We start from the raw sequence: 26112 nt of genomic DNA, 5'->3' as shown, positions 1-26112 counted from the left end.
GCGGGGCAGAATTGCAGGAAACCGATTTCAGGAGGTAGACTGGAATTGCATTGAAAGCATAGGAAAAGAGGCCGAACGTCCACAATGATGCACTTGGCCAAAAAGGGCGTATGCGTTTTTTCCTGAATATATTCAGGAAAAAACGCATACGCCCTTTTTGGCCAACCAAGCAAGCTTGCAAAGGAAATCTGCACTACAATGAAGTCTCACTTCCCCCCGGTCAAAAGGGCCATCTGAAAAAAGTGTAAAATCCAGAAAGGCAGGACAGGCCATGGAGAACTGGGAGCCTTGTTATGCTGATGGGCGGGATGTAAATTGCCAACAACCACTCGGGAGAAGTGTATGGTGTTTCCTGAAACATCTAAAAAACAAAGCAACAGAGCCTAGGGCACTTCCACTTATGGTCCTATAGCTTAGGGAAATTAAAATCAAAAAGACACAGCCACCCCAAAGTTTGGGACGCCTCCGTTTACAAGAACCTCGTTTACCGTACAAGTTCAATATCACAGAAAGTGAAAAATGGATAAAGAACTTGTGGTACTTACGTACAATGCAGTATCACTCAGCAATGAAATCTGTGTCATCAGGCCCTTAGCAGCACAATGAGTGGATTCAGGTATGATGATTCTAACTGAAATAAGTCACACAGAAAAAGAAACATCGTAAGATATCAGTAATACACGGAATGTAAACTTGGCTACACAGGAACTGAATTACAGAACAGAACAGGGTCTCAAATTTAGAAAACCAACTTATGCTTGCTTAAGGGTAAAGGTGAGTTGGGGTGCTGCATAAAACCAGAGATTGAAATGAGCACAGATAAAGTTCCTTAGGCCAAATATGGAATAGACAAGAGCTACTCCTTGCTCAACGAAATGGACTCAACACCCCATATTAAACGCCTAAGAATGTACCTGACTAGTAAGTATCTTAAAACCTATGGATGGCTATGTCTCCGAAAGAGAATCAAGCATGTGTACAGGGGCATAAACGCAGCAGTGATAGGATTGGAGAGGTTCGGTGAGCAAATGAAGACCCTTTGAAGTCATATTGCATGGTACCCATTCAACGGGTCTCAACTCTCCAGGTTTAAGGTATTCTTCCTTCAGCTAAAACATGCATGTGGAACCCAAGTATGATCAACCATGTGAACGGGAGACGTGTTCAAATATGTCTCAGTTTACCTCCCCTGGTACTCGGGTGCAACATTCCAGACGCTTTACTAACACTCTCCCCACTTGGAGAGTCAGTCCCTTTAACATCCTTTTTGGCCCAGTTTGCAATTTCTGCGGAAGATGAACAGGAATAGCGAGAACCAATGAGAGGCTAGCTGGAGGTGTCTGGACGGGCAAATTTAACTCTCATTTCCCACCAGGAAGAGGAATTAACCAAAGGCTCAGCATGCCGGGCCGGAACCAGATTAGGGCCTGAAGCCATCCTGCGGTGTTGCGGCCAGGTCACAAGAAAGCGAGTTGAAGAAAGGAGCTCAGGGGCACTGTAATTCACAAACCTGCAGAGTTATAAATGACAGCTATCGTCCACAAATAGACTGAAGTAAGGCTGCCAAGAGGACTTGAAAGCGGGGCAGAATTGCAGGAAACTGATTTCAGGAGGTAGACTGGAATTGCATTGAAAGCATAGGAAAAGAGGCAGAACGTCCACAATGATGCACTTGGCCAAAAAGGGCGTATGCGTTTTTTCCTGAATATATTCAGGAAAAAACGCATACGCCCTTTTTGGCCAACCAAGCAAGCTTGCAAAGGAAATCTGCACTACAATGAAGTCTCACTTCCCCCCGGTCAAAAGGGCCATCTGAAAAAAGTGTAAAATCCAGAAAGGCAGGACAGGCCATGGAGAACTGGGAGCCTTGTTATGCTGATGGGCGGGATGTAAATTGCCAACAGACACTCGGGAGAAGTGTATGGTGTTTCCTGAAACATCTAAAAAACAAAGCAACAGAGCCTAGGGCACTGCCACTTATGGTCCTATAGCTTAGGGAAATTAAAATCAAAAAGACACAGCCACCCCAAAGTTTGGGACGCCTCTGTTTACAAGAACCTCGTTTACAGTACAAGTTCAACATCGCAGAAAGTGAAAAATGGATAAAGAAGTTGTGGTATTTACTTACAAAGCAATATCACTCAGCAATGAAATCTATGTCATCAGGCCCTTAGCAGCACAATGAGTGGATTCAGGTATGATGATTCTAACTGAAGTAAGTCACACAGAAAAAGAAACATCATAAGATATCAGTAATACACGGAATGTAAACTTGGCTACACAGGAACTGAATTACAGAACAGAACAGGGTCTCAAATTTAGAAAACCAACTTATGCTTGCTTAAGGGGAAAGGTGAGTTGGGGTGCTGCATAAAACCAGAGATTGAAATGAGCACAGGTAAAGTTCCTTAAGCCAAATATGGAATAGACAAGAGCTACTCCTTGCTCAACGAAATGGACTCAACACCCTATATTAAACACCTAAGAATGTACCTGACTAGTAAGTATCTTAAAACCTATGGATTGCTATGTCTCCAAGAGAGAATCAAGCGTGTGTACAGGGAAATAAACGCAGCAGTGATAGGATTGGAGAGGTTCGGTGAGCAAATGAAGACCCTTTGAAGTCATATTGCATGGTACCCATTACACGGGTCTTAACTCTCCAGGTTTAAGGTATTCTTCCTTCAGCTAAAACATGCATGTGGAACCCAAGTATGATCAACCATGTGAACGGGAGACGTGTTCAAATATGTCTCAGTTTTCCTCCCCTGGTACTCGGGTGCAACATTCCAGACGCTTTACTAACACTCTCCCCACTTGGAGAGTCAGTCCCTTTAACCTCCTGTTTGGCACAGTTTGCAATTTCTGCGGAAGATGAACAGGAATAGCGAGAACCAATGAGAGACTAGCTGGAGGTGTCTGGACGGGCAAATTTAACTCTCATTTCCCACCAGGAAGAGGAATTAACCAAAGGCTCAGCGTGCCGTGCCGGAACCAGATTAGGGCCTGAAGCCATCCTGCGGTGTTGCGGCCAGGTCACAAGAAAGCGAGTTGAAGAAAGGAGCTCAGGGGCACTGTAATTCACAAACCTGCAGAGTTATAAATGACAGCTATCGTCCACAAATAGACTGAAGTAAGGCTGCCAAGAGGACTTGAAAGCGGGGCAGAATTGCAGGAAACCGATTTCAGGAGGTAGACTGGAATTGCATTGAAAGCATAGGAAAAGAGGCAGAACGTCCACAATGATGCACTTGGCCAAAAAGGGCGTATGCGTTTTTTCCTGAATATATTCAGGAAAAAACGCATACGCCCTTTTTGGCCAACCAAGCAAGCTTGCAAAGGAAATCTGCACTACAATGAAGTCTCACTTCCCCCCGGTCAAAAGGGCCATCTGAAAAAAGTGTAAAATCCAGAAAGGCAGGACCGGCCATGGAGAACTGGGAGCCTTGTTATGCTGATGGGCGGGATGTAAATTGCCAACAACCACTCGGGAGAAGTGTATGGTGTTTCCTGAAACATCTAAAAAACAAAGCAACAGAGCCTAGGGCACTTCCACTTATGGTCCTATAGCTTAGGGAAATTAAAATCAAAAAGACACAGCCACCCCAAAGTTTGGGACGCCTCTGTTTACAAGAACCTCGTTTACCGTACAAGTTCAATATCACAGAAAGTGAAAAATGGATAAAGAACTTGTGGTACTTACGTACAATGCAGTATCACTCAGCAATGAAATCTATGTCATCAGGCCCGTAGCAGCATAATGAGTGGATTCAGGTACGATAATTCTAACTGAAATAAGTCACGCAGAAAAAGAAACATCATAAGATATCACTAATACACGGAATGTAAACTTGGCTACACAGGAACTGCATTCCAAAACAGAACAGGGTCTCAAATTTAGAAAACCAACTTATGCTTGCTTAAGGGGAAAGGTGAGTTGGGGTGCTGCATAAAACCAGAGATTGAAATGAGTACAGGTAAAGTTCCTTAAGCCAAATACGGAATAGACAAGAGTTACACCTTGCTCAATGAAATGGACTCAACACCGCATATTAAACGCCTAAGAATGTACCTGACTAGTAAGTATCTTAAAACCTATGGATTGCTATGTCTCCAAAAGAGAATCAAGCATGTGTACAGGGGCATGAATGCAGCAGTGATAGGATTGGAGAGGTTCGGTGAGCAAATGAAGACCCTTTGAAGTCATATTGCATGGTACCCATTCCACGGGTCTCAACTCTCCAGGTTTAAGGTATTCTTCCTTCAGCTAAAACATGCATGTGGAACCCAGAGTATGATCAACCATGTGAACGGGAGACGTGTTCAAATATGTCTCAGTTTTCCTCCCCTGGTACTCGGGTGCAACATTCCAGACGCTTTACTAACACTCTCCCGACTTGGAGAGTCAGTCCCTTTAACCTCCTGTTTGGCCCAGTTTGCAATTTCTGCGGAAGATGAACAGGAATAGCGAGAACCAATGAGAGGCTAGCTGGAGGTGTCTGGACGGGCAAATTTAACTCTCATTTCCCACCAGGAAGAGGAAATAACCAAAGTCTCAGCGTGCCGTGCCGGAACCAGATTAGGGCCTGAAGCCATCCTGCGGTGTTGCGGCCAGGTCACAAGAAAGTGAGTTGAAGAAAGGAGCTCAGGGGCACTGTAATTCACAAACCTGCAGAGTTATAAATGACAGCTATCGTCCAAAAATAGACTGAAGTAAGGCTGCCAAGAGGACTTGAAAGCGGGGCAGAATTGCAGGAAACCGATTTCAGGAGGTAGACTGGAATTGCATTGAAAGCATAGGAAAAGAGGCCGAACGTCCACAATGATGCACTTGGCCAAAAAGGGCGTATGCGTTTTTTCCTGAATATATTCAGGAAAAAACGCATACGCCCTTTTTGGCCAACCAAGCAAGCTTGCAAAGGAAATCTGCACTACAATGAAGTCTCACTTCCCCCCGGTCAAAAGGGCCATCTGAAAAAAGTGTAAAATCCAGAAAGGCAACAGGCCATGGAGAACTGGGAGCCTTGTTATGCTGATGGGCGGGATGTAAATTGCCAACAGACACTTGGGAGAAGTGTATGGTGTTTCCTGAAACATCTAAAAAACAAAGCAACAGAGCCTAGGGCACTTCCACTTATGGTCCTATAGCTTAGGGAAATTAAAATCAAAAAGACACAGCCACCCCAAAGTTTGGAACGGCTCTGTTTACAAGAACCTCGTTTACAGTACAAGTTCAACATCGCAGAAAGTGAAAAATGGATAAAGAACTTGTGGTACTTACGTACAATGCAGTATCACTCAGCAATGAAATCTATGTCATCAGGCCCGTAGCAGCATAATGAGTAGATTCAGGTACGATGATTCTAACTGAAATAAGTCACACAGAAAAAGAAACATCATAAGATATCACTAATACACGGAATGTAAACTTGGCTACACAGGAACTGAATTCCAAAACAGAACAGGGACTGAAATTTAGAAAACCAACTTATGCTTGCTTAAGGGGAAAGGTGAGTTGGGTTGCTGCATAAAACCAGAGATTGAAATGAGCACAGATAAAGTTCCTTAAGCCAAATATGGAATAGACAAGAGCTACTCCTTGCTCAACGAAATGGACTCAACACCGCATATTAAACGCCTAAGAATGTACCTGACTAGTAAGTATCTTAAAACCTATGGATGGCTATGTCTCCGAAAGAGAATCAAGCATGTGTACAGGGGCATAAACGCAGCAGTGATAGGATTGGAGAGGTTCGGTGAGCAAATGAAGACCCTTTGAAGTCATATTGCATGGTACCCATTCCACGGGTTTCAACTACCCTGGTTTTAGGTATTCTTCCTTCAGCTAAAACATGCATGTGGAACCCAGAGTATGATCAACCATGTGATCGGGAGACGTGTTCAAATATGTCTCAGTTTTCCTCCCCTGGTACTCGGGTGCAACATTCCAGACGCTTTACTAACACTCTCCCCACTTGGAGATTCAGCGCCTTTAACCTCCTGTTTGGCCCAGTTTGCAATTTCTGCGGAAGATGAACAGGAATAGCGAGAACCAATGAGAGGCTAGCTGGAGGTGTCTGGACGGGCAAATTTAACTCTCATTTCCCACCAGGAAGAGGAAATAACCAAAGGCTCAGCATGCCGTACCAGAACCAGATTAGGGCCTGAAGCCATCCTGCGGTGTTGCGGCCAGCTCAAAAGAAAGCGAGTTGAAGAAAGGAGCTCAGGGGCACTGTAATTCACAAACCTGCAGAGTTATAAATGACAGCTATCGTCCAAAAATAGACTGAAGTAAGGCTGCCAAGAGGACTTGAAAGCGGGGCAGAATTGCAGGAAACCGATTTCAGGAGGTAGACTGGAATTGCATTGAAAGCATAGGAAAAGAGGCAGAACGTCCACAATGATGCACTTGGCCAAAAAGGGCGTATGCGTTTTTTCCTGAATATATTCAGGAAAAAACGCATACGCCCTTTTTGGCCAACCAAGCAAGCTTGCAAAGGAAATCTGCACTACAATGAAGTCTCACTTCCCCCCGGTCAAAAGGGCCATCTGAAAAAAGTGTAAAATCCAGAAAGGCAGGACAGGCCATGGAGAACTGGGAGCCTTGTTATGCTGATGGGCGGGATGTAAATTGCCAACAACCACTCGGGAGAAGTGTATGGTGTTTCCTGAAACATCTAAAAAACAAAGCAACAGAGCCTAGGGCACTGCCACTTATGGTCCTATAGCTTAGGGAAATTAAAATCAAAAAGACACAGCCACCCCAAAGTTTGGGACGCCTCCGTTTACAAGAACCTCGTTTACCGTACAAGTTCAATATCACAGAAAGTGAAAAATGGATAAAGAACTTGTGGTACTTACGTACAATGCAGTATCACTCAGCAATGAAATTTGTGTCATCAGGCCCTTAGCAGCACAATGAGTGGATTCAGGTATGATGATTCTAACTGAAATAAGTCACACAGAAAAAGAAACATCGTAAGATATCAGTAATACACGGAATGTAAACTTGGCTACACAGGAACTGAATTACAGAACAGAACAGGGTCTCAAATTTAGAAAACCAACTTATGCTTGCTTAAGGGTAAAGGTGAGTTGGGGTGCTGCATAAAACCAGAGATTGAAATGAGCACAGATAAAGTTCCTTAGGCCAAATATGGAATAGACAAGAGCTACTCCTTGCTCAACGAAATGGACTCAACACCCCATATTAAACGCCTAAGAATGTACCTGACTAGTAAGTATCTTAAAACCTATGGATGGCTATGTCTCCGAAAGAGAATCAAGCATGTGTACAGGGGCATAAACGCAGCAGTGATAGGATTGGAGAGGTTCGGTGAGCAAATGAAGACCCTTTGAACTCATATTGCATGGTACCCATTACACGGGTCTCAACTCTCCAGGTTTAAGGTATTCTTCCTTCAGCTAAAACATGCATGTGGAACCCAAGTATGATCAACCATGTGATCGGGAGACGTGTTCAAATATGTCTCAGTTTACCTCCCCTGGTACTCGGGTGCAACATTCCAGATGCTTTACTAACACTCTCCCCACTTGGAGAGTCAGTCCCTTTAACATCCTTTTTGGCCCAGTTTGCAATTTCTGCGGAAGATGAACAGGAATAGCGAGAACCAATGAGAGGCTAGCTGGAGGTGTCTGGACGGGCAAATTTAACTCTCATTTCCCACCAGGAAGAGGAATTAACCAAAGGCTCAGCATGCCGGGCCGGAACCAGATTAGGGCCTGAAGCCATCCTGCGGTGTTGCGGCCAGGTCACAAGAAAGCGAGTTGAAGAAAGGAGCTCAGGGGCACTGTAATTCACAAACCTGCAGAGTTATAAATGACAGCTATCGTCCACAAATAGACTGAAGTAAGGCTGCCAAGAGGACTTGAAAGCGGGGCAGAATTGCAGGAAACCGATTTCAGGAGGTAGACTGGAATTGCATTGAAAGCATAGGAAAAGAGGCAGAACGTCCACAATGATGCACTTGGCCAAAAAGGGCGTATGCGTTTTTTCCTGAATATATTCAGGAAAAAACGCATACGCCCTTTTTGGCCAACCAAGCAAGCTTGCAAAGGAAATCTGCACTACAATGAAGTCTCACTTCCCCCCGGTCAAAAGGGCCATCTGAAAAAAGTGTAAAATCCAGAAAGGCAGGACAGGCCATGGAGAACTGGGAGCCTTGTTATGCTGATGGGCGGGATGTAAATTGCCAACAGACACTCGGGAGAAGTGTATGGTGTTTCCTGAAACATCTAAAAAACAAAGCAACAGAGCCTAGGGCACTGCCACTTATGGTCCTATAGCTTAGGGAAATTAAACTCAAAAAGACACAACCACCCCAAAGTTTGGGACGCCTCTGTTTACAAGAACCTCGTTTACAGTACAAGTTCAACATCGCAGAAAGTGAAAAATGGATAAAGAAGTTGTGGTATTTACTTACAAAGCAATATCACTCAGCAATGAAATCTATGTCATCAGGCCCTTAGCAGCACAATGAGTGGATTCAGGTATGATGATTCTAACTGAAGTAAGTCACACAGAAAAAGAAACATCATAAGATATCAGTAATACACGGAATGTAAACTTGGCTACACAGGAACTGAATTACAGAACAGAACAGGGTCTCAAATTTAGAAAACCAACTTATGCTTGCTTAAGGGGAAAGGTGAGTTGGGGTGCTGCATAAAACCAGAGATTGAAATGAGCACAGGTAAAGTTCCTTAAGCCAAATATGGAATAGACAAGAGCTACTCCTTGCTCAACGAAATGGACTCAACACCCCATATTAAACACCTAAGAATGTACCTGACTAGTAAGTATCTTAAAACCTATGGATTGCTATGTCTCCAAGAGAGAATCAAGCGTGTGTACAGGGAAATAAACGCAGCAGTGATAGGATTGGAGAGGTTCAGTGAGCAAATGAAGACCCTTTGAAGTCATATTGCATGGTACCCATTCCACGGGTTTCAACTACCCAGGTTTAAGGTATTCTTCCTTCAGCTAAAACATGCATGTGGAACCTAGAGTATGATCAACCATGTGATCGGGAGACGTGTTCAAATATGTCTCAGTTTTCCTCCCCTGGTACTCGGGTGCAACATTCCAGACGCTTTACTAACACTCTCCCCACTTGGAGAGTCAGTCCCTTTAACCTCCTGTTTGGCCCAGTTTGCAATTTCTGCGGAAGATGAACAGGAATAGCGAGAACCAATGAGAGGCTAGCTGGAGGTGTCTGGACGGGCAAATTTAACTCTCATTTCCCAACAGGAAGAGGAAATAACCAAAGGCTCAGCGTGCCATGCCGGAACCAGATTAGGGTCTGAAGCCATCCTGCGGTGTTGCGGCCAGGTCACAAGAAAGCGAGTTGAAGAAAGGAGCTCAGGGGCACTGTAATTCACAAACCTGCAGAGTTATAAATGACAGCTATCGTCCAAAAATAGACTGAAGTAAGGCTGCCAAGAGGACTTGAAAGCGGGGCAGAATTGCAGGAAACCGATTTCAGGAGGTAGACTGGAATTGCATGGAAAGCATAGGAAAAGAGGCAGAACGTCCACAATGATGCACTTGGCCAAAAAGGGCGTATGCGTTTTTTCCTGAATATATTCAGGAAAAAACGCATACGCCCTTTTTGGCCAACCAAGCAAGCTTGCAAAGGAAATCTGCACTACAATGAAGTCTCACTTCCCCCCGGTCAAAAGGGCCATCTGAAAAAAGTGTAAAATCCAGAAAGGCAGGACAGGCCATGGAGAACTGGGAGCCTTGTTATGCTGATGGGCGGGATGTAAACTGCCAAAAACCACTCGGGAGAAGTGTATGGTGTTTCCTGAAACATCTAAAAAACAAAGCAACAGAACCTAGGGCACTTCCACTTATGGTCCTATAGCTTAGGGAAATTAAAATCAAAAAGACACAGCCACCCCAAAGTTTGGGACGCCTCCGTTTACAAGAACCTCGCTTACCGTACAAGTTCAATATCACAGAAAGTGAAAAATGGATAAAGAAGTTGTGGTATTTACTTACAATGCAGTATCACTCAGCAATGAAATCTGTGTCATCAGGCCCTTAGCAGCACAATGAGTGGATTCAGGTGTGATGATTCTAACTGAAATAAGTCACACAGAAAAAGAAACATCATAAGATATCAGTAATACACGGAATGTAAACTTGGCTACACAGGAACTGAATTACAGAACAGAACAGGGTCTCAAATTTAGAAAACCAACTTATGCTTGCTTAAGGGGAAAGGTGAGTTGGGGTGCTGCATAAAACCAGAGATTGAAATGAGCACAGATAAAGTTCCTTAAGCCAAATATGGAATAGACAAGAGCTACTCCTTGCTCAACAAAATGGACTCAACACCGCATATTAAACGCCTAAGAATGTACCTGACTAGTAAGTATCTTAAAACCTATGGATTGCTATGCCTCCAAAAGAGAATCAAGCATGTGTACAGGGGCATAAACGCCGCAGTGATAGGATTGGAGAGGTTCGGTGAGCAAATGAAGACCCTTTGAAGTCATATTGCATGGTACCCATTACACGGGTCTCAACTCTCCAGGTTTAAGGTATTCTTCCTTCAGCTAAAACATGCATGTGGAAACCAGAGTATGATCAACCATGTGAACGGGAGACGTGTTCAAATATGTCTCAGTTTTCCTCCCCTGGTACTCGGGTGCAACATTCCAGACGCTTTACTAACACTCTCCCCACTTGGAGAGTCAGCGCCTTTAACCTCCTGTTTGGCACAGTTTGCAATTTCTGTGGAAGATGAACAGGAATAGCGAGAACCAATGAGAGGCTAGCTGGAGGTGTCTGGACGGGCAAATTTAACTCTCATTTCCCAACAGGAAGAGGAAATAACCAAAGGCTCAGCGTGCCATGCCGGAACCAGATTAGGGTCTGAAGCCATCCTGCGGTGTTGCGGCCAGGTCACAAGAAAGCGAGTTGAAGAAAGGAGCTCAGGGGCACTGTAATTCACAAACCTGCAGAGTTATAAATGACAGCTATCGTCCACAAATAGACTGAAGTAAGGCTGCCAAGAGGACTTGAAAGCGGGGCAGAATTGCAGGAAACCGATTTCAGGAGGTAGACTGGAATTGCATGGAAAGCATAGGAAAAGAGGCAGAACGTCCACAATGATGCACTTGGCCAAAAAGGGCGTATGCGTTTTTTCCTGAATATATTCAGGAAAAAACGCATACGCCCTTTTTGGCCAACCAAGCAAGCTTGCAAAGGAAATCTGCACTACAATGAAGTCTCACTTCCCCCCGGTCAAAAGGGCCATCTGAAAAAAGTGTAAAATCCAGAAAGGCAGGACAGGCCATGGAGAACTGGGAGCCTTGTTATGCTGATGGGCGGGATGTAAACTGCCAAAAACCACTCGGGAGAAGTGTATGGTGTTTCCTGAAACATCTAAAAAACAAAGCAACAGAACCTAGGGCACTTCCACTTATGGTCCTATAGCTTAGGGAAATTAAAATCAAAAAGACACAGCCACCCCAAAGTTTGGAACGACTCTGTTTACAAAAACCTCGTTTACCGTACAAGTTCAACATCGCAGAAAGTGAAAAATGGATAAAGAAGTTGTGGTATTTACTTACAAAGCAATATCACTCAGCAATGAAATCTGTGTCATCAGGCCCTAGCAGCACAATGAGTGGATTCAGGTATGATGATTCTAACTGAAATAAGTCACACAGAAAAAGAAACATCATAAGATATCAGTAATACACGGAATGTAAACTTGGCTACACAGGAACTGAATTACAGAACAGAACAGGGTCTCAAATTTAGAAAACCAACTTATGCTTGCTTAAGGGGAAAGGTGAGTTGGGGTGCTGCATAAAACCAGAGATTGAAATGAGCACAGATAAAGTTCCTTAAGCCAAATATGGAATAGACAAGAGCTACTCCTTGCTCAACAAAATGGACTCAACACCGCATATTAAACGCCTAAGAATGTACCTGACTAGTAAGTATCTTAAAACCTATGGATTGCTATGCCTCCAAAAGAGAATCAAGCATGTGTACAGGGGCATAAACGCCGCAGTGATAGGATTGGAGAGGTTCGGTGAGCAAATGAAGACCCTTTGAAGTCATATTGCATGGTACCCATTACACGGGTCTCAACTCTCCAGGTTTAAGGTATTCTTCCTTCAGCTAAAACATGCATGTGGAAACCAGAGTATGATCAACCATGTGAACGGGAGACGTGTTCAAATATGTCTCAGTTTTCCTCCCCTGGTACTCGGGTGCAACATTCCAGACGCTTTACTAACACTCTCCCCACTTGGAGAGTCAGCGCCTTTAACCTCCTGTTTGGCACAGTTTGCAATTTCTGTGGAAGATGAACAGGAATAGCGAGAACCAATGAGAGACTAGCTGGAGGTGTCTGGACGGGCAAATTTAACTCTCATTTCCCACCAGGAAGAGGAATTAACCAAAGGCTCAGCGTGCCGTGCCGGAACCAGATTAGGGCCTGAAGCCATCCTGCGGTGTTGCGGCCAGGTCACAAGAAAGCGAGTTGAAGAAAGGAGCTCAGGGGCACTGTAATTCACAAACCTGCAGAGTTATAAATGACAGCTATCGTCCACAAATAGACTGAAGTAAGGCTGCCAAGAGGACTTGAAAGCGGGGCAGAATTGCAGGAAACCGATTTCAGGAGGTAGACTGGAATTGCATTGAAAGCATAGGAAAAGAGGCAGAACGTCCACAATGATGCACTTGGCCAAAAAGGGCGTATGCGTTTTTTCCTGAATATATTCAGGAAAAAACGCATACGCCCTTTTTGGCCAACCAAGCAAGCTTGCAAAGGAAATCTGCACTACAATGAAGTCTCACTTCCCCCCGGTCAAATGGGCCATCTGAAAAAAGTGTAAAATCCAGAAAGGCAACAGGCCATGGAGAACTGGGAGCCTTGTTATGCTGATGGGCGGGATGTAAATTGCCAACAGACACTTGGGAGAAGTGTATGGTGTTTCCTGAAACATCTAAAAAACAAAGCAACAGAGCCTAGGGCACTTCCACTTATGGTCCTATAGCTTAGGGAAATTAAAATCAAAAAGACACAGCCACCCCAAAGTTTGGAACGGCTCTGTTTACAAGAACCTCGTTTACAGTACAAGTTCAACATCGCAGAAAGTGAAAAATGGATAAAGAACTTGTGGTACTTACGTACAATGCAGTATCACTCAGCAATGAAATCTATGTCATCAGGCCCGTAGCAGCATAATGAGTAGATTCACGTACGATGATTCTAACTGAAATAAGTCACACAGAAAAAGAAACATCATAAGATATCACTAATACACGGAATGTAAACTTGGCTACACAGGAACTGAATTCCAAAACAGAACAGGTTCTCAAATTTAGAAAACCAACTTATGCTTGCTTAAGGGGAAAGGTGAGTTGGGTTGCTGCATAAAACCAGAGATTGAAATGAGCACAGATAAAGTTCCTTAAGCCAAATATGGAATAGACAAGAGCTACTCCTTGCTCAACGAAATGGACTCAACACCGCATATTAAACGCCTAAGAATGTACCTGACTAGTAAGTATCTTAAAACCTATGGATGGCTATGTCTCCGAAAGAGAATCAAGCATGTGTACAGGGGCATAAACGCAGCAGTGATAGGATTGGAGAGGTTCGGTGAGCAAATGAAGACCCTTTGAAGTCATATTGCATGGTACCCATTACACGGGTCTCAACTCTCCAGGTTTAAGGTATTCTTCCTTCAGCTAAAACATGCATGTGGAACCCAAGTATGATCAACCATGTGAACGGGAGACGTGTTCAAATATGTCTCAGTTTTCCTACCCTGGTACTTGGGTGCAACATTCCAGACGCTTTACTAACACTCTCCCCACTTGGAGAGTCAGCGCCTTTAACCTCCTGTTTGGCCCAGTTTGCAATTTGTGCGGAAGATGAACAGGAATAGCGAGAACCAATGAGAGGCTAGCTGGAGGTGTCTGGACGGGCAAATTTAACTCTCATTTCCCACCAGGAAGAGGAAATAACCAAAGGCTCAGCGTGCCATGCCGGAACCAGATTAGGGCCTGAAGCCATCCTGCGGTGTTGCGGCCAGCTCAAAAGAAAGCGAGTTGAAGAAAGGAGCTCAGGGGCACTGTAATTCACAAACCTGCAGAGTTATAAATGACAGCTATCGTCCACAAATAGACTGAAGTAAGGCTGCCAAGAGGACTTGAAAGCGGGGCAGAATTGCAGGAAACCAATTTCAGGAGGTAGACTGGAATTGCATTGAAAGCATAGGAAAAGAGGCAGAACGTCCACAATGATGCACTTGGCCAAAAAGGCCGTATGCGTTTTTTCCTGAATATATTCAGGAAAAAACGCATACGCCCTTTTTGGCCAACCAAGCAAGCTTGCAAAGGAAATCTGCACTACAATGAAGTCTCACTTCCCCCCGGTCAAAAGGGCCATCTGAAAAAAGTGTAAAATCCAGAAAGGCAGGACAGGCCATGGAGAACTGGGAGCCTTGTTATGCTGATGGGCGGGATGTAAATTGCCAACAGACACTCTGGAGAAGTGTATGGTGTTTCCTGAAACATCTAAAAAACAAAGCAACAGAGACTAGGGCACTGCCACTTATGGTCCTATAGCTTAGGGAAATTAAAATCAAAAAGACACAGCCACCCCAAAGTTTGGGACGCCTCTGTTTACAAGAACCTCGTTTACAGTACAAGTTCAACATCGCAGAAAGTGAAAAATGGATAAAGAAGTTGTGGTATTTACTTACAAAGCAATATCACTCAGCAATGAAATCTGTGTCATCAGGCCCTTAGCAGCACAATGAGTGGATTCAGGTATGATGATTCTAACTGAAATAAGTCACACAGAAAAAGAAACATCATAAGATATCAGTAATACACGGAATGTAAACTTGGCTACACAGGAACTGAATTACAGAACAGAACAGGGTCTCAAATTTAGAAAACCAACTTATGCTTGCTTAAGGGGAAAGGTGAGTTGGGGTGCTGCATAAAACCAGAGATTGAAATGAGCACAGGTAAAGTTCCTTAAGCCAAATATGGAATAGACAAGAGCTACTCCTTGCTCAACGAAATGGACTCAACACCGCATATTAAACGCCTAAGAATGTACCTGACTAGTAAGTATCTTAAAACCTATGGATTGCTATGTCTCCGAAAGAGAATCAAGCATGTGTACAGGGGCATAAACGCAGCAGTGATAGGATTGGAGAGGTTCGGTGAGCAAATGAAGACCCTTTGAAGTCATATTGCATGGTACCCATTACATGGGTCTTAACTCTCCAGGTTTAAGGTATTCTTCCTTCAGCTAAAACATACATGTGGAACCCAAGTATGATCAACCATGTGAACGGGAGACGTGTTCAAATATGTCTCAGTTTTCCTCCCCTGGTACTCGGGTGCAACATTCCAGATGCTTTACTAACACTCTCCCCACTTGGAGAGTCAGCGCCTTTTACCTCCTGTTTGGCCCAGTTTGCAATTTCTGCAGAAGATGAACAGGAATAGCGAGAACCAATGAGAGACTAGCTGGAGGTGTGTGGACGGGCAAATTTAACTCTCATTTCCCACCAGGAAGAGGAATTAACCAAAGGCTCAGCATGCCGGGCCGGAACCAGATTAGGGCCTGAAGCCATCCTGCGGTGTCGGCCAGGTCACAAGAAAGCGAGTTGAAGAAAGGAGCTCAGGGGCACTGTAATTCACAAACCTGCAGAGTTATAAATGACAGCTATCGTCCACAAATAGACTGAAGTAAGGCTGCCAAGAGGACTTGAAAGCGGGGCAGAATTGCAGGAAACCGATTTCAGGAGGTAGACTGGAATTGCATTGAAAGCATAGGAAAAGAGGCAGAACGTCCACAATGATGCACTTGGCCAAAAAGGGCGTATGCGTTTTTTCCTGAATATATTCAGGAAAAAACCCATACGCCCTTTTTGGCCAACCAAGCAAGCTTGCAAAGGAAATCTGCACTACAATGAAGTCTCACTTCCCCCCGGTCAAAAGGGCCATCTGAAAAAAGTGTAAAATCCAGAAAGGCAGGACAGGCCATGGAGAACTGGGAGCCTTGTTATGCTGATGAGCGGGATGTAAATTGCCAGCAGACACTCGGGAAAAGTGTATCGTGTTTCCTGAAACATCTAAAAAACACAGCAACAGAGCCTAGGGCACTGCCACTTATGGTCCTGTAGCTTAGGGAAATTAAAATCAAAAAGACACAGCCACCCCAAAGTTTGGGACGCCTCTGTTTACAAGAACCTCGTTTACAGTACAAGTTCAACATCGCAGAAAGTGAAAAATGGATAAAGAAGTTGTGGTATTTACTTACAAAGCAATATCACTCAGCAATGAAATCTATGTCATCAGGCCCTTAGCAGCACAATGAGTGGATTCAGGTATGATGATTCTAACTGAAGTAAGTCACACAGAAAAAGAAACATCATAAGATATCAGTAATACACGGAATGTAAACTTGGCTACACAGGAACTGAATTACAGAACAGAACAGGGTCTCAAATTTAGAAAACCAACTTATGCTTGCTTAAGGGGAAAGGTGAGTTGGGGTGCTGCATAAAACCAGAGATTGAAATGAGCACAGGTAAAGTTCCTTAAGCCAAATATGGAATAGACAAGAGCTACTCCTTGCTCAACGAAATGGACTCAACACCCCATATTAAACACATAAGAATGTACCTGACTAGTAAGTATCTTAAAACCTATGGATTGCTATGTCTCCAAAAGAGAATCACGCGTGTGTACAGGGACATAAACGCAGCAGTGATAGGATTGGAGAGGTTCGGTGAGCAAATGAAGACACTTTGAAGTCATATTGCATGGTACCCATTCCAAGGGTCTCAACTCTCCAGGTTTAAGGTATTCTTCCTTCAGCTAAAACATGCATGTGGAACCTAGAGTATGATCAACCATGTGATCGGGAGACGTGTTCAAATATGTCTCAGTTTTCCTCCCCTGGTACTCGGGTGCAACATTCCAGACGCTTTACTAACACTCTCCCCACTTGGAGAGTCAGCACCTTTAACCTCCTGTTTGGCCCAGTTTGCAATTACTGCAGAAGATGAACAGGAATAGCGAGAACCAATGAGAGGCTAGCTGGAGGTGTCTGGACGGGCAAATTTAACTCTCATTTCCCACCAGGAAGAGGAATTAACCAAAGGCTCAGCATGCCGGGCCGGAACCAGATTAGGGCCTGAAGCCATCCTGCGGTGTCGGCCAGGTCACAAGAAAGCGAGTTGAAGAAAGGAGCTCAGGGGCACTGTAATTCACAAACCTGCAGAGTTATAAATGACAGCTATCGTCCACAAATAGACTGAAGTAAGGCTGCCAAGAGGACTTGAAAGCGGGGCAGAATTGCAGGAAACCGATTTCAGGAGGTAGACTGGAATTGCATTGAAAGCATAGGAAAAGAGGCAGAACGTCCACAATGATGCACTTGGCCAAAAAGGGCGTATGCGTTTTTTCCTGAATATATTCAGGAAAAAACGCATACGCCCTTTTTGGCCAACCAAGCAAGCTTGCAAAGGAAATCTGCACTACAATGAAGTCTCACTTCCCCCCGGTCAAAAGGGCCATCTGAAAAAAGTGTAAAATCCAGAAAGGCAGGACAGGCCATGGAGAACTGGGAGCCTTGTTATGCTGATGGGCGGGATGTAAATTGCCAGCAGACACTCGGGAGAAGTGTATGGTGTTTCCTGAAACATCTAAAAAACAAAGCAACAGAGCCTAGGGCACTGCCACTTATGGTCCTATAGCTTAGGGAAATTAAAATCAAAAAGACACAGCCACCCCAAAGTTTGGGACGCCTCTGTTTACAAGAACCTCGTTTACAGTACAAGTTCAACATCGCAGAAAGTGAAAAATGGATAAAGAAGTTGTGGTATTTACTTACAAAGCAATATCACTCAGCAATGAAATCTATGTCATCAGGCCCTTAGCAGCACAATGAGTGGATTCAGGTATGATGATTCTAACTGAAGTAAGTCACACAGAAAAAGAAACATCATAAGATATCAGTAATACACGGAATGTAAACTTGGCTACACAGGAACTGAATTACAGAACAGAACAGGGTCTCAAATTTAGAAAACCAACTTATGCTTGCTTAAGGGGAAAGGTGAGTTGGGGTGCTGCATAAAACCAGAGATTGAAATGAGCACAGGTAAAGTTCCTTAAGCCAAATATGGAATAGACAAGAGCTACTCCTTGCTCAACGAAATGGACTCAACACCCCATATTAAACACATAAGAATGTACCTGACTAGTAAGTATCTTAAAACCTATGGATTGCTATGTCTCCAAAAGAGAATCAAGCGTGTGTACAGGGACATAAACGCAGCAGTGATAGGATTGGAGAGGTTCGGTGAGCAAATGAAGACCCTTTGAAGTCATATTGCATGGTACCCATTCCAAGGGTCTCAACTCTCCAGGTTTAAGGTATTCTTCCTTCAGCTAAAACATGCATGTGGAACCTAGAGTATGATCAACCATGTGATCGGGAGACGTGTTCAAATATGTCTCAGTTTTCCTCCCCTGGTACTCGGGTGCAACATTCCAGACGCTTTACTAACACTCTCCCCACTTGGAGAGTCAGCACCTTTAACCTCCTGTTTGGCCCAGTTTGCAATTTCTGCAGAAGATGAACAGGAATAGCGAGAACCAATGAGAGGCTAGCTGGAGGTGTCTGGACGGGCAAATTTAACTCTCATTTCCCACCAGGAAGAGGAATTAACCAAAGGCTCAGCATGCCGGGCCGGAACCAGATTAGGGCCTGAAGCCATCCTGCGGTGTCGGCCAGGTCACAAGAAAGCGAGTTGAAGAAAGGAGCTCAGGGGCACTGTAATTCACAAAACTGCAGAGTTATAAATGACAGCTATCGTCCACAAATAGACTGAAGTAAGGCTGCCAAGAGGACTTGAAAGCGGGGCAGAATTGCAGGAAACCGATTTCAGGAGGTAGACTGGAATTGCATTGAAAGCATAGGAAAAGAGGCAGAACGTCCACAATGATGCACTTGGCCAAAAAGGGCGTATGCGTTTTTTCCTGAATATATTCAGGAAAAAACGCATACGCCCTTTTTGGCCAACCAAGCAAGCTTGCAAAGGAAATCTGCACTACAATGAAGTCTCACTTCCCCCCGGTCAAAAGGGCCATCTGAAAAAAGTGTAAAATCCAGAAAGGCAGGACAGGCCATGGAGAACTGGGAGCCTTGTTATGCTGATGGGCGGGATGTAAATTGCCAGCAGACACTCGGGAGAAGTGTATGGTGTTTCCTGAAACATCTAAAAAACAAAGCAACAGAGCCTAGGGCACTGCCACTTATGGTCCTATAGCTTAGGGAAATTAAAATCAAAAAGACACAGCCACCCCAAAGTTTGGGACGCCTCTGTTTACAAGAACCTCGTTTACAGTACAAGTTCAACATCGCAGAAAGTGAAAAATGGATAAAGAAGTTGTGGTATTTACTTACAAAGCAATATCACTCAGCAATGAAATCTATGTCATCAGGCCCTTAGCAGCACAATGAGTGGATTCAGGTATGATGATTCTAACTGAAGTAAGTCACACAGAAAAAGAAACATCATAAGATATCAGTAATACACGGAATGTAAACTTGGCTACACAGGAACTGAATTACAGAACAGAACAGGGTCTCAAATTTAGAAAACCAACTTATGCTTGCTTAAGGGTAAAGGTGAGTTGGGGTGCTGCATAAAACCAGAGATTGAAATGAGCACAGGTAAAGTTCCTTAAGCCAAATATGGAATAGACAAGAGCTACTCCTTGCTCAACGAAATGGACTCAACACCCCATATTAAACACCTAAGAATGTACCTGACTAGTAAGTATCTTAAAACCTATGGATTGCTATGTCTCCAAAAGAGAATCAAGCGTGTGTACAGGGACATAAACGCAGCAGTGATAGGATTGGAGAGGTTCGGTGAGCAAATGAAGACCCTTTGAAGTCATATTGCATGGTACCCATTCCAAGGGTCTCAACTCTCCAGGTTTAAGGTATTCTTCCTTCAGCTAAAACATGCATGTGGAACCTAGAGTATGATCAACCATGTGATCGGGAGACGTGTTCAAATATGTCTCAGTTTTCCTCCCCTGGTACTCGGGTGCAACATTCCAGACGCTTTACTAACACTCTCCCCACTTGGAGAGTCAGTCCCTTTAACCTCCTGTTTGGCCCAGTTTGCAATTTCTGCAGAAGATGAACAGGAATAGCGAGAACCAATGAGAGGCTAGCTGGAGGTGTCTGGACGGGCAAATTTAACTCTCATTTCCCACCAGGAAGAGGAATTAACCAAAGGCTCAGCATGCCGGGCCGGAACCAGATTACGGCCTGAAGCCATCCTGCGGTGTTGCGGCCAGGTCACAAGAAAGCGAGTTGAAGAAAGGAGCTCAGGGGCACTGTAATTCACAAACCTGCAGAGTTATAAATGACAGCTATCGTCCAAAAATAGACTGAAGTAAGGCTGCCAAGAGGACTTGAAAGCGGGGCAGAATTGCAGGAAACCGATTTCAGGAGGTAGACTGGAATTGCATTGAAAGCATAGGAAAAGAGGCAGAACGTCCACAATGATGCACTTGGCCAAAAAGGGCGTATGCGTTTTTTCCTGAATATATTCAGGAAAAAACGCATACGCCCTTTTTGGCCAACCAAGCAAGCTTGCAAAGGAAATCTGCACTACAATGAAGTCTCACTTCCCCCCGGTCAAAAGGGCCATCTGAAAAAAGTGTAAAATCCAGAAAGGCAGGACAGGCCATGGAGAACTGGGAGCCTTGTTATGCTGATGGGCGGGATGTAAATTGCCAACAGACACTCGGGAGAAGTGTATGGTGTTTCCTGAAACATCTAAAAAGCAAAGCAACAGAGCCTAGGGCACTGCCACTTATGGTCCTATAGCTTAGGGAAATTAAAATCAAAAAGACACAGCCACCCCAAAGTTTGGGACGCCTCTGTTTACAAGAACCTCGTTTACAGTACAAGTTCAACATCGCAGAAAGTGAAAAATGGATAAAGAAATTGTGGTATTTACTTACAAAGCAATATCACTCAGCAATGAAATCTGTGTCATCAGGCCCTTAGCAGCACAATGAGTGGATTCAGGTATGATGATTCTAACTGAAGTAAGTCACACAGAAAAAGAAACATCGTAAGATATCAGTAATACACGGAATGTAAACTTGGCTACACAGGAACTGAATTACAGAACAGAACAGGGTCTCAAATTTAGAAAACCAACTTATGCTTGCTTAAGGGTAAAGGTGAGTTGGGGTGCTGCATAAAACCAGAGATTGAAATGAGCACAGATAAAGTTCCTTAAGTCAAATATGGAATAGACAAGAGCTACTCCTTGCTCAACGAAATGGACTCAACACCGCATATTAAACGCCTAAGAATGTACCTGACTAGTAAGTATCTTAAAACCTATGGATTGCTATGTCTCCGAAAGAGAATCAAGCATGTGTACAGGGGCATAAACGCAGCAGTGATAGGATTGGAGAGGTTCAGTGAGCAAATGAAGACCCTTTGAAGTCATATTGCATGGTACCCATTACACGGGTCTCAACTCTCCAGGTTTAAGGTATTCTTCCTTCAGCTAAAACATGCATGTGGAACCCAAGTATGATCAACCATGTGAACGGGAGACGTGTTCAAATATGTCTCAGTTTTCCTCCCCTGGTACTCGGGTGCAACATTCCAGACGCTTTACTAACACTCTCCCCACTTGGAGAGTCAGCGCCTTTAACCTCCTGTTTGGCCCAGTTTGCAATTTCTGCGGAAGATGAACAGGAATAGCGAGAACCAATGAGAGGCTAGCTGGAGGTGTCTGGACGGGCAAATTTAACTCTCATTTCCCACCAGGAAGAGGAAATAACCAAAGGCTCAGCGTGCCGTACCGGAACCAGATTAGGGCCTGAAGCTATCCTGCGGTGTTGCGGCCAGGTCACAAGAAAGCGAGTTGAAGAAAGGAGCTCAGGGGCACTGTAATTCACAAACCTGCAGAGTTATAAATGACAGCTATCGTCCAAAAATAGACTGAAGTAAGGCTGCCAAGAGGACTTGAAAGCGGGGCAGAATTGCAGGAAACCGATTTCAGGAGGTAGACTGGAATTGCATTGAAAGCATAGGAAAAGAGGCAGAACGTCCACAATGATGCACTTGGCCAAAAAGGGCGTATGCGTTTTTTCCTGAATATATTCAGGAAAAAACGCATACGCCCTTTTTGGCCAACCAAGCAAGCTTGCAAAGGAAATCTGCACTACAATGAAGTCTCACTTCCCCCCGGTCAAAAGGGCCATCTGAAAAAAGTGTAAAATCCAGAAAGGCAGGACAGGCCATGGAGAACTGGGAGCCTTGTTATGCTGATGGGCGGGATGTAAATTGCCAACAGACACTCGGGAGAAGTGTATGGTGTTTCCTGAAACATCTAAAAAACAAAGCAACAGAGCCTAGGGCACTGCCACTTATGGTCCTATAGCTTAGGGAAATTAAAATCAAAAAGACACAGCCACCCCAAAGTTTGGGACGCCTCTGTTTACAAGAACCTCGTTTACAGTACAAGTTCAACATCGCAGAAAGTGAAAAATGGATAAAGAAGTTGTGGTATTTACTTACAAAGCAATATCACTCAGCAATGAAATCTGTGTCATCAGGCCCTTAGCAGCACAATGAGTGGATTCAGGTATGATGATTCTAACTGAAGTAAGTCACACAGAAAAAGAAACATCATAAGATATCAGTAATACACGGAATGTAAACTTGGCTACACAGGAACTGAATTACAGAACAGAACAGGGTCTCAAATTTAGAAAACCAACTTATGCTTGCTTAAGGGTAAAGGTGAGTTGGGGTGCTGCATAAAACCAGAGATTGAAATGAGCACAGATAAAGTTCCTTAAGTCAAATATGGAATAGACAAGAGCTACTCCTTGCTCAACGAAATGGACTCAACACCGCATATTAAACGCCTAAGAATGTACCTGACTAGTAAGTATCTTAAAACCTATGGATTGCTATGTCTCCGAAAGAGAATCAAGCATGTCTACAGGGGCATAAACGCAGCAGTGATAGGATTGGAGAGGTTCGGTGAGCAAATGAAGACCCTTTGAAGTCATATTGCATGGTACCCATTACACGGGTCTCAACTCTCCAGGTTTAAGGTATTCTTCCTTCAGCTAAAACATGCATGTGGAACCCAAGTATGATCAACCATGTGAACGGGAGACGTGTTCAAATATGTCTCAGTTTTCCTCCCCTGGTACTCGGGTGCAACATTCCAGACGCTTTACTAACACTCTCCCCACTTGGAGAGTCAGCGCCTTTAACCTCCTGTTTGGCCCAGTTTGCAATTTCTGCGGAAGATGAACAGGAATAGCGAGAACCAATGAGAGGCTAGCTGGAGGTGTCTGGACGGGCAAATTTAACTCTCATTTCCCACCAGGAAGAGGAAATAACCAAAGGCTCAGCGTGCCGTACCGGAACCAGATTAGGGCCTGAAGCCATCCTGCGGTGTTGCGGCCAGGTCACAAGAAAGCGAGTTGAAGAAAGGAGCTCAGGGGCACTGTAATTCACAAACCTGCAGAGTTATAAATGACAGCTATCGTCCAAAAATAGACTGAAGTAAGGCTGCCAAGAGGACTTGAAAGCGGGGCAGAATTGCAGGAAACCGATTTCAGGAGGTAGACTGGAATTGCATTGAAAGCATAGGAAAAGAGGCAGAACGTCCACAATGATGCACTTGGCCAAAAAGGGCGTATGCGTTTTTTCCTGAATATATTCAGGAAAAAACGCATACGCCCTTTTTGGCCAACCAAGCAAGCTTGCAAAGGAAATCTGCACTACAATGAAGTCTCACTTCCCCCCGGTCAAAAGGGCCATCTGAAAAAAGTGTAAAATCCAGAAAGGCAGGACAGGCCATGGAGAACTGGGAGCCTTGTTATGCTGATGGGCGGGATGTAAATTGCCAACAGACACTCGGGAGAAGTGTATGGTGTTTCCTGAAACATCTAAAAAACAAAGCAACAGAGCCTAGGGCACTGCCACTTATGGTCCTATAGCTTAGGGAAATTAAAATCAAAAAGACACAGCCACCCCAAAGTTTGGGACGCCTCTGTTTACAAGAACCTCGTTTACAGTACAAGTTCAACATCGCAGAAAGTGAAAAATGGATAAAGAAGTTGTGGTATTTACTTACAAAGCAATATCACTCAGCAATGAAATCTGTGTCATCAGGCCCTTAGCAGCACAATGAGTGGATTCAGGTATGATGATTCTAACTGAAGTAAGTCACACAGAAAAAGAAACATCATAAGATATCAGTAATACACGGAATGTAAACTTGGCTACACAGGAACTGAATTACAGAACAGAACAGGGTCTCAAATTTAGAAAACCAACTTATGCTTGCTTAAGGGTAAAGGTGAGTTGGGGTGCTGCATAAAACCAGAGATTGAAATGAGCACAGATAAAGTTCCTTAAGTCAAATATGGAATAGACAAGAGCTACTCCTTGCTCAACGAAATGGACTCAACACCGCATATTAAACGCCTAAGAATGTACCTGACTAGTAAGTATCTTAAAACCTATGGATTGCTATGTCTCCGAAAGAGAATCAAGCATGTGTACAGGGGCATAAACGCAGCAGTGATAGGATTGGAGAGGTTCGGTGAGCAAATGAAGACCCTTTGAAGTCATATTGCATGGTACCCATTACATGGGTCTTAACTCTCCAGGTTTAAGGTATTCTTCCTTCAGCTAAAACATGCATGTGGAACCCAAGTATGATCAACCATGTGAACGGGAGACGTGTTCAAATATGTCTCAGTTTTCCTCCCCTGGTACTCGGGTGCAACATTCCAGACGCTTTACTAACACTCTCCCCACTTGGAGAGTCAGCGCCTTTAACCTCCTGTTTGGCCCAGTTTGCAATTTCTGCAGAAGATGAACAGGAATAGCGAGAACCAATGAGAGACTAGCTGGAGGTGTGTGGACGGGCAAATTTAACTCTCATTTCCCACCAGGAAGAGGAAATAACCAAAGGCTCAGCGTGCCGTGCCGGAACCAGATTAGGGCCTGAAGCCATCCTGCGGTGTTGCGGCCAGCTCAAAAGAAAGCGAGTTGAAGAAAGGAGCTCAGGGGCACTGTAATTCACAAACCCTGCAGAGTTATAAATGACAGCTATCGTCCAAAAATAGACTGAAGTAAGGCTGCCAAGAGGACTTGAAAGCGGGGCAGAATTGCAGGAAACCGATTTCAGGAGGTAGACTGGAATTGCATTGAAAGCATAGGAAAAGAGGCAGAACGTCCACAATGATGCACTTGGCCAAAAAGGGCGTATGCGTTTTTTCCTGAATATATTCAGGAAAAAACGCATACGCCCTTTTTGGCCAACCAAGCAAGCTTGCAAAGGAAATCTGCACTACAATGAAGTCTCACTTCCCCCCGGTCAAAAGGGCCATCTGAAAAAAGTGTAAAATCCAGAAAGGCAGGACAGGCCATGGAGAACTGGGAGCCTTGTTATGCTGATGGGCGGGATGTAAATTGCCAACAGACACTCGGGAGAAGTGTATGGTGTTTCCTGAAACATCTAAAAAACAAAGCAACAGAGCCTAGGGCACTGCCACTTATGGTCCTATAGCTTAGGGAAATTAAAATCAAAAAGACACAGCCACCCCAAAGTTTGGGACGCCTCTGTTTACAAGAACCTCGTTTACAGTACAAGTTCAACATCGCAGAAAGTGAAAAATGGATAAAGAAGTTGTGGTATTTACTTACAAAGCAATATCACTCAGCAATGAAATCTGTGTCATCAGGCCCTTAGCAGCACAATGAGTGGATTCAGGTATGATGATTCTAACTGAAGTAAGTCACACAGAAAAAGAAACATCATAAGATATCAGTAATACACGGAATGTAAACTTGGCTACACAGGAACTGAATTACAGAACAGAACAGGGTCTCAAATTTAGAAAACCAACTTATGCTTGCTTAAGGGTAAAGGTGAGTTGGGGTGCTGCATAAAACCAGAGATTGAAATGAGCACAGATAAAGTTCCTTAAGTCAAATATGGAATAGA

At 44.1% G+C, this 26112-nt stretch overlaps 1 long non-coding RNA gene across 4 annotated transcripts in view; it reads right to left on the bottom strand.

The window, feature by feature from the left end:
• The window catches only part of LOC307181154, a 2002597-nt gene that overhangs the window by 1856717 nt on the left and 119768 nt on the right, over positions 1-26112 (bottom strand). For all 4 annotated transcript variants that reach the window (XR_013826033.1, XR_013826034.1, XR_013826035.1 and 1 more), the window contains exon 2: positions 11605-11685. This is a non-coding gene — a long non-coding RNA (uncharacterized lncRNA). The remainder of the gene's footprint in view (positions 1-11604; positions 11686-26112) is intronic.

This window comes from Stenella coeruleoalba, assembly GCF_951394435.1.
Source record: "Stenella coeruleoalba genome assembly, contig: scaffold_61, whole genome shotgun sequence".
In the NCBI taxonomy this organism is placed as follows: Eukaryota; Metazoa; Chordata; class Mammalia; order Artiodactyla; family Delphinidae; genus Stenella; species Stenella coeruleoalba.
Note: the sequence above shows the minus strand (reverse complement) of the source record. Positions and strands in the feature narration are given on the sequence as shown.